This window comes from Momordica charantia, assembly GCF_013281855.1.
Source record: "Momordica charantia cultivar OHB3-1 chromosome 5 unlocalized genomic scaffold, Mcharantia_2.0 BLBB01000005.1, whole genome shotgun sequence".
Classification (NCBI taxonomy): domain Eukaryota; kingdom Viridiplantae; phylum Streptophyta; class Magnoliopsida; order Cucurbitales; family Cucurbitaceae; genus Momordica; species Momordica charantia.
The window spans coordinates 11,009,198-11,017,047 of NW_028275163.1; the positions used below are offsets into that span (position 1 = coordinate 11,009,198).

At 35.1% G+C, this 7,850-nt stretch overlaps 1 pseudogene across 1 annotated transcript; it reads right to left on the bottom strand.

Annotated features, from left to right (window-relative positions):
• Nucleotides 1-3,471: 3,471 nt before the first annotated feature.
• LOC111022907 (photosynthetic NDH subunit of subcomplex B 2, chloroplastic-like) lies at nucleotides 3,472-6,657 on the bottom strand (annotated as a pseudogene). Its single transcript, XR_015790926.1, has 4 exons — nucleotides 5,305-6,657; nucleotides 4,522-4,891; nucleotides 3,877-3,958; nucleotides 3,472-3,672 (listed from the first exon to the last, which is right to left on the bottom strand). The product of XR_015790926.1 is annotated as a photosynthetic NDH subunit of subcomplex B 2, chloroplastic-like (transcript).
• Between the last annotated feature and the right edge of the window lie 1,193 nt (nucleotides 6,658-7,850).

The following is a 7,850-nucleotide window of genomic DNA, read 5'->3' on the forward strand; positions in this document are numbered from 1 at the left end:
GGTTTAACTCGAACTTGAGTCGGCTAAACCACTAAAATCTAGGTTTATAGTCCAACCCATAAGCTTAATTTAATATGTCAAAATTGAATCAAACTTGACCATTTGGATCGGACTTAAATAGGCTCATATAATAAATAATTTTTTAATTATTAAAATTTTGTTTTTTAAATAATTTTCCAAACCATAAGTATTACAAATTGTGTTTTTATTTTATATTTTTTACAATTTTTTTCAAAAAGTTATCAATAAATTTTGTCATATCATAGTTTTACAATTTAATTTATTTTGTTTTTAAAGAAATAAATTATATTACTACTCTATTAATATAATTTTTTTAAAGGGATGTGAACCCCATAAAAGAATAATCTTAAATACTAATCAATTATAATTAATATATGCGTGTATATGTATATATATATAATATATATAATAATATTTGATTATATTGGATCAGGTCTTTTTGGATGGACTGGATCGAGCCGGTCAAACTTTGACTTTGGGCTAGATCTAGGCCGACCTTTGGGTTTCGAGTCCGTTGATGAGGCTAAAATATGATAGTCTATTTAGGAATCATAATTACATAAAAGGATTGAAATGTATAAAATTTACACTTTTGTGATGAAACAACACTAATTATGAGGGTATCAATCACACAAATTACTAGTATATCATTTGATGGATACACCTCAATATTAGATAATTTTTTAAATTTAGAAATGGTAAATTGGGAGGTTACAATTTAAATCCCTTAAAATATGCTTAATTATACTTTCCAAAAAAAAAAAATCCGAAAACCTAAAAAATCCCCAAAACCATCCATTTTCGAAAGCCCTTTCTTCTTCCTCCGACCGTCCATTCTTCTCTCAGACCGTTCGTCTCTATCTGCCTTCCTCTCCGACCAGCTCCGTTTTCTTCTGTCATCCGTCTCCGTTTATCCTGTTCGAAAGGAGATTTCCGTCCTTCCTTCTTCTCCGGTCGTTTCTGCCTGCCTTCGTCTTCGACCGACGTCTGCGTGCCTTCATCTCCGGCCGCCTCGGGTTTTCTTCATCGCCAGAGCAGTCCGTCTCCGTTTATCCTGATCGAAAGGTTTGCATTCCAACAGTTGTTTTCGATTTCTGATTTAGTGTGAACTATTGTTATATATGAGGATATATATTATAGTGAGTTTAATTAGAATATATCTTATAACTCAACTTGTATATATGCAGATATGCGAATATATACTATAGTGATTTTGAATGTATATATGCGGATATATAAATGAATATATACTGTGAATTTGGATATATTTTTTGAATATGTAGATACATGTTTATTGAGGCTTCAAAAGATGTTTATGTGATTTTGAATTGTCCTTGAAGATTAAGCACCAATGTGAGAGTGAATTAAGGGAAAATCAACATGAGTAAATTAAGGTTTTGAATGAGTGAATTAAGGAATTTGTGTTGAAAATTAGTATAGGTCCCACAATAATTGAAGGATTATGATAATAATTTATGAAATTAAATCTTTTATATTTACAAAAAAAAAAACTATAATAAATTTAAAAGCAATAAATAAGGGTAAGAATTAAAATAAAATCCTACCTACAGAAATCTAAAAGTGTAAAATTAGAAAATTTTAGACATTTTTGCAATTAAGTTTCTAAAACAGCACTCCGAAGATATTATCTCATATTACAACCAATTTCAGCTCAACTGGTTAAGACATTGTTTTGAAAACTATTAGAATGTCCACCATCATATACTATATTAAAAAAAAACTGGGGTTTTTTTATTAATATAGTTAATAATAAAACTTATTTTAAAAATATTGTATTTTAATTAAAAATATTTAAAATATGGTATGTTTTGAAACTTTTTTTAAAAATATAGTTGTTTTAAAAAAGTGAAGGGTGGTCGTCTCTTGCAACGTGGCGCCACGTTGGGCGCCACGTAAATTTTTTTTAAATTTGGGAGATGGTCTCTTAGAGACGACCATATCATTTTTTTTTATTAATCGTGGTCGTCTCTTCAAGAGGCGACCACATTAATTTTTGTTTAGGGTTTTTATTAATTTTTTTTATTTTTTTTGAGTGAATAAGTGTTCAATAACGTTTTCAAAACATACCATATTTTTAATTAAAATACAAATGATTGGGTATATTTATTAGCTAAAAATTCACTTTAATCTCTAGTTATTATTAACTATATTAATAAAAAAATCCCCTCAAATATAATATTAACTATATTTTTAAAATAAGATTTATTATTAACCATATCTATTAATTTTTGTTATTATATTTTTTTAATTTTTGTTATTTTTTTTTATTAATTTATCAAAATTTATTAATTTGTATTTTAATTTAACAAAATTTTTTATTAAAACTGTATTCTATTCCTATGCGGTATAAACAAAAATTTATATTTTATTTTTTCTTATATAATCATGAAGTTATCCATATTAGTTCAAAATTGGAAATTAATATTATAAATTAGAGAACAATGTTGGTAGTCTGTCAATTTACAGTCTATCGATGTAATCCGTTCCACAATGGGGACGTCGCCGGTCACGATGTGGCTGACGACGAACTAGTAGTGCCGCTGGTGTCTCCTGACTCTTTGTAGGGTCTCGATCCTCCGATGGCGGAACAGCGAAGCGGCGGCGGCGGCGAAATAAAAGATTGGTGGTGGGGTAGGCTTTTAAAAAAAGGTTAGGGATGGGTTTTGTAGACCATCTAACATGTGGACCATTTTGAGACGTGGGACCATCCTTTGGTTTTTTAAAACAAGCATATTTTTTAAAAAAGTTTCGAAAACTACCATATTTCGAATATTTTTAATTAAATAACAATATTTTAAAAATAAGTTTAATATATAATAATATTAAAAAAAACCCTTGTCTCTCTATCTTTTTCTCTTTTAGTTTTCCATCTTTCTTTCTCTCTCGTTTTTTCTCTTTTAGTTTCTACATCTTTCTTCTGTCATCCATTCTACTCCTTAATATGGTTCGTTTTCTTAGTTTTCTTGTAGATCTTCGTGAATGCTGCATGGAAGCTCGCCCTATTACAGACGCTCTAAAAATTATTCCCATCAATATCTACACTTGTAAAAAAAAATAGCATGATATAATTTTCTTTTCTTTTTTTTCCTAATATAATATGGGATGGTGGAGATTTGAGTAGTGAGCTCAAATTATTGTATTATTATTTATGGGTAAAAAAAGTAATATTTATAAATAATAAAAGAAGAAAATGATGATTACCCAATGCCTACATTTGCATTTATCAAGAGAGAGAGATGGATTCAGAGAAAGAGAGGTTATCTCCGTGTCTCTCAACCGTATTATCCCTCAAAGATATATGTCAATTATCGCTAAACTATGCTCGCTTTGGCACTCGAAAAAAATTTGACTGCTAGTTGTACTTGATCATGTGGTGTAATGTTCACAATGAATTTGGGTAAAATGTGGATTTTGAAGAGAGAAAATTAATTACAAGTTATCGTGCTCCATCACTTGGGTGCCCCCCTCCACTCTTCACCAGGTTTTACAGTCACAAGAACCAACATGGAAGCAGGGCCACTACATATGAAGTAGTCTTTGCCATACTTGTTGGATGATGAACCCGGGCTCGATTTGTACATGTCTTCGAACCCCATCCTTATCACCCTGAAGAACAGCTCTCATCCTTGAAATATACCTGCCCGACAAAATTTAGTGTGTGTTTGAGAGTTCTTTTAGCAAAAGTATTTTCAACTCTAAGCACTTTGGTCAAATGTGATTGATAAAAGTGCTTTTCGATCAAGTACATGGGTTAAAACAAACACTTGATTGAGCAAAAAACACTTTTATGTCGATTTGGTGTGATACATTCCAGTAGCTATTTCTTTTACCGGATCAAGAGTCTCATACTTTGAAGGTGTGGTGTGATATATGGGCTTCAGTCTCTCGTGGGGCAGCATACATGTTGGGATAAACACTTAAATTTATGGATCAATGTGAAAAAACCCCCTCAATGTGAGGAGTAAAAAACCACGGACCGAAGTCAAAATCTCCACTATAATCAATAATGGGTACACCAAGTTCTCCCTAGCAACAACTAGAGGTATACAATAATAATATCTCGAGACAATAAATCTCGGCAAACAAAGGGAATAAACCGGGGAAGAAAATTAGAAAGATCTCACTTAGAAAGTGGCACCAACTACCCACTGTATCTGATTGTAGGCAGCTCCAAAAGAAATCTCCACCGTCCAGATTGAAGACCCTCGTGTTACGAACACGCTGTCAAAATTTCACATCGATCGGACTACGGATCGACCTCCGATCGTGTAAAAAACGTTACTGTACGGAATGAATTTCTTTTCCTTTTTATTTTTTGTTTTCTCTCCTCAATCTGCGTGCATATACTTTCCCTCTCTCTCCTCAATTGTGGTTGACCGGCTAGGTTAGTAATATATATATATATAAACCCTAAAACATTAATGGCCAATGTGGGCCTTAAAGTTGGGCTTTTCACACAATGTGAAAAAAATACCCAACAATACACTCTGCTGAATTTGTTCTTCAGCATGGTGAAGGGCACATCTTGGAGGCTCCATGAGCCTGCTTTTTCCTGAGGCTCGGAGCCGAACGAGAACCACTCGAGGTCGTCGGCCTTAATTGCTTCCGTTGGAGACAGTATTTCGAAACGGGAAGACAGAGATGGGTGAGTGTAGTAGGAGCATCCTTGAAGCCCCTGGATGGCTGCTCCATCTCGTCTTTTGAACTTGAAATGACTTAGAATTGCGCTCTTTAGCGTCAACGGCTTCGGTCACGTGTTCCTCACGATCACGGCGGTAGCCATACTTTCTGAATAGAGATTGACAACGTAAGTAATCTGCACTTCCTTGCTACTGCGGCTTAACTCCACCTACAACAAAACGATGCCGGGAAAACGAGGTTCTCAACTCTTCATTACTTAGAACTGAAGTGAAGTACACTACAAATTTATAAGAACAAAATCTTCAGTTACTATGAAGCCTCTAGAGTCTAATATGAACACATGGATGATGATATACTATCACTACCAAATAACATCATAATCATATCCGGAACATAACTATACTACACAGATGAAATGTGTTTGAAATCCAGTTCATAAAATTCTCTAGAATTGCCAATAACTTTTCCAATGATCGAACAGACCACATACTTGAAAGGATGAGGGGAAACATAGCCCAGATTTGAGCCACACATTGCTATTCTAACGAGAGATACGAATTGATTCAGAATACAAAGAATGAAAAGCCAAGATGGAGTGCCGAAATTGGTGAAGGTACGTACCTGTAGAGTATAAATGGCATTGGAATCGACATCCTTAAGAGTCCAATCGGAAGAGAGGAGAAGAGAGGAGTTGGCGGCGGAATAGGGGGCATTGTTGATTACAAGAGCGATGCCTCCTCTAGGGCCATTGGCGATGAGAGTGGTGAAGAAAACTTCCTCAAAGCCGTTGCGCTTCCTGTAGATTTTCAGTTTGTAGGAAGTGAGATGGGCGTCGGAGATGTGGAGGCGTAGGGAGCTGTCGTTGCGGACGGTGAGGTCGACGGCGGGAAGGCCACTAGAATCGTGGAAGTGGATGCCGTTATGGCCGAATTTGTGGTTGAGAGACTCGGCGGAGGTTGAAGAAGGAGAGAGCGAAGAAGAAGAAGAAGTCGTAATGATATTTGGTTTGGGTTTTGGGAGGGGAAAGCAAACGAGAGAAGAATTCATGAGAGGGTAGATTTGGATTAAAAGAAAGCAGCTTCCACACACACACACCACCAATGTTTTGTTTTTGTTTTTGGTCGTATCCAAAATCACAACGCCACTTCTTTAGTTCTCCCTCCTTACCACCGCATCTCCTTTCTCTTACTACGTACTAGTAAATAGAATCAATAAAATTGTTAAATGAAAAATACATACATACAACTCAGAGTGTAACATGGTCATGCTGGTACAGAACCACGTCGTTAATTCAACAGTCGTGCCAATCATGGAGATTGTTAAGAGAGTTTCGACGTAGCATTGGAAATGGAATTTCTCCTAGAACACAAAATCCTACCATGCAACTCACTAAGTGCCTCTTTGTCACGGGGTCCAACCCCACTATTATCCAAACAAGTATCAAGCAACCAGACAGAATGAAGATTATACCGGCACTCCAACTAAAGAAAGGTCTCGCTCATGACGAACCAATATTCATAGTCATTCCCGTTGTAGAAGATGATAGCACCAAAGAATTGGTCCTTGAGACATCCAACATGTAATGAACACATATGTAGATGTGATGTTAGATAGTTTGTCCAATACTCTACCTCTAAGACGGGAGATATACCACGAGATTGAATGGTTACTAGGAGTGAAATCGTCCACAAAGAATACTTACCGTATGCCCCCTTCCTCTCGAGTTGTCTAAACTAAGGAAGCAACTCGACGAATTATTGAACGTTGGGTTCACTCGGCCAATAAAAGCACTGTATAGAGCCCCGTTCCTTTTTAAGGAGGAAGATGGAAGCACTCATCTATGCATTGACTATTGTGCGCTTAATAAGCTCGCAGTCTGCAACAAGTACCCCTTGTCTATCATTATAGACCTTTTTCACCAACTTTCATGGGACAAAGTACTTCTCGAAATTAGATACGAGGTCCAGATACTATCAAATGCATATTACAGGTGGAGACGAGTCGAAAACAACATGTGTCACTTGATACTAGATTTAGATGCTTGATGTGACACAATTTTGCTTCAACGGCCAGAAAGGAGCAACAATAGGGAGAACTCCCTTCAAAATAGTGAGTGGGCGACAATCTGTGTTACTACACGTGATTGACCATCCCTACATAGGGAAGAGCCCTCAAGTCTACAACTTCACTAGACATTCTACTGAAGTGGCTCGAGCATATCTCAAGAAATCGTCCACACACATGAAAAAGTGTAGATAAGAAGTGCATGTCATTAGAGTTTCAAGCAAATGGATCAAGTGCTTATCAAGTTGTGACCTGAACAGTTTTCAAGGGAATAAAGACGAGTGCTTGGTGCAAAAATACGAATGACCGATTGACATTATCCAGAAAGTAGGTAAGACGTCCTACAAGTATAATTACCTTTATGGAAAGATACACCCAACGATTCACATCAACAATTTGAAGCCTTATCATCATGACACCATCAACCCTACACAAAACAAAGTAACTCGACCAGTGGTCACATTGACAACAAGATTGATAAAGAAGTTGATGACAAAAGCATGACAAATGATCTGGACGGCACAAATCTTCCACGCTATCTTCGATCTACAGAAATGGTGTGTGGGCACCTTTTGGAAAGGAAAATGCTTCTAGGAGGACAAGGAATTGGTTAGAGAAACTTTAGAGAGATGATGTCTCTTAGGCCCCATTTACTTTAGGGTGAGAATTAAGAAATGAGAATCAAAAGTTTCTTTGATGGAATCAAATAGTGGGACTCAGCTTCAAACTTAATCACTTCTAAAAAATTCAACCTCATTCCTCCATACAAGTTTAACAATCTCATTACTTATTTATTTCGTGGACAAGTTTAACAATCTCATTACTTATTTATTTCGTGGCCTCGCACATTTATTCCAATTGCTTTCACTTTTACCTTTATCTCTTATCTATTAATGAAATCAATAATTGATAAATTAATTGTTTCACTTTTATTATTTGTTTTTTTTTTTAATTTATGCTATTAATACGTTTTCTTTTAATAAAAATTTATACCACTTTTGGTAGTTGAATGTGATTTTATAATAAAATATTACAAACTTGTATTTAAATTTTTTAATTTTTATTTTACTTTGTTATTGTTAATTAATATCAATACATTTTTT